Here is a 1,515-nt window from a genome sequence, read left to right on the forward strand (position 1 = left end):
TTTGTTTGTGTATGGGTGTGTGTCGTGCGTGCATGTATGTATGCACACTCGTGCGTGTGGGTGTGCGCGCATGGTTGACATCAGCTGTCTTCCTCAATCACATCCCCCCCCTTTATTTTTAAATCACCACGCCGATTGTATAGGAGACCTTCTTTTATTTATTTAAGAGCGACAGACAGAGAGAGAAAGAGGCAGATAGAGAGAGAGAGAGAATGGGCGTGCCAGGGCTTCCAGCCACTGCAAACGAACTCCAGACACGTGTGCCCCCTTGTGCATCTGGCTAACGTGGGTCCTGGGGAATCGAGCCTCGAACTGGGGTCCTTAGGCTTCACAGGCAAGTGCTTAACCACTAAGTCATCTCTCCTGCCCATATTCCCCCTTTAAAAAAAATTTCCTTTTGTTATTTTTATTTATTTATTTGAAAGTGACAGACAGAGAGAGAGAGAGAGAGACTGAGAGAGAGAGAGAGAGAACGGGCACACCAGGGCCTCCAGCCACTGCAAAAGAACTCCAGACATGTGTGCCCCCTTGTGCATCTGGCTAATGTGGGTTCTGGGGAATTGAGCTTTGAACCGGCGTCCGTAGGCTTCACAGGCACGTGCTTAACCACTAAGCCATCTCTCCAGCCCTTGATTTGCTGAGGCATGGTCTCTCACCAGAACCTGGAGCTTGTCGGCTTGCTCCAGGGATTCCCCAGACTCCACCTCCCAAGGACCAGCACCACAGGCTTACGTTGCTGTGCGTCATTGTATGTGGGTGCTGGAGATCCGCACTTTGGCCCCCATGTTTGTGGGGCAGGTGCTTGGTCCACTGAATGTGTCCCAGACCCGTTAATATTTTTATATTTTAATTATTTTTTTAAAGTTTTTAAAACATATTTATGTATTTCTTAATGGAAGAGAGAAAAAGGGAAGGAGAGAGAGGGAGAGAATAGGAACTCCAGGGCCTCTAGCCATTGCAAACAAACTGCAGATGCATGTGCCACGCTGTGCATCTGGCTTCTGTGGGTACTAGGGCATCAAACTTGGGTCCTTTGGCTTTGCAGGTAAGTGCCTTCACCGCTAAGCCATCTCCACAACCCAGTATGTTTATTTTTGGTATTATATTAGGGATTGAACCCAAGGCCTCATGAACGCTAGGCAAGTGCTGCTTTACAACTGAGCTGTACTCCCAACCTTTATGGAAACTTTGAGAAAAAAATAATCAAAAAAAGATCCAGTCATTGCCCACTTCCCCACCTAGAATCCGAGGCTCTCCACCCCAGCCCCTACCTCTGGTGATGGGGGAAGGGCCAGGGAGACCAGATGTGCCCACTTGCACCAGAGATGGTGCCTCCAACAGGGGAGGACAGAACAAGGCAGGGTGGGGCCGGCCAGCTGGCTCCTGGGCAGTGTCCAATACCAGCTGTTCCCAGCTCTGCTGGGGCTCGACTGTCTCCTTCACCGGAAGCCCAGCCGCGGTGTAACCCAGGCTGCCGGGAACCCGAGGCGCTATTCTGGGAGCGTGATGGAGCTG

This window comes from Jaculus jaculus, chromosome 9 (assembly GCF_020740685.1).
Source record: "Jaculus jaculus isolate mJacJac1 chromosome 9, mJacJac1.mat.Y.cur, whole genome shotgun sequence".
Taxonomy (NCBI): Eukaryota; Metazoa; Chordata; class Mammalia; order Rodentia; family Dipodidae; genus Jaculus; species Jaculus jaculus.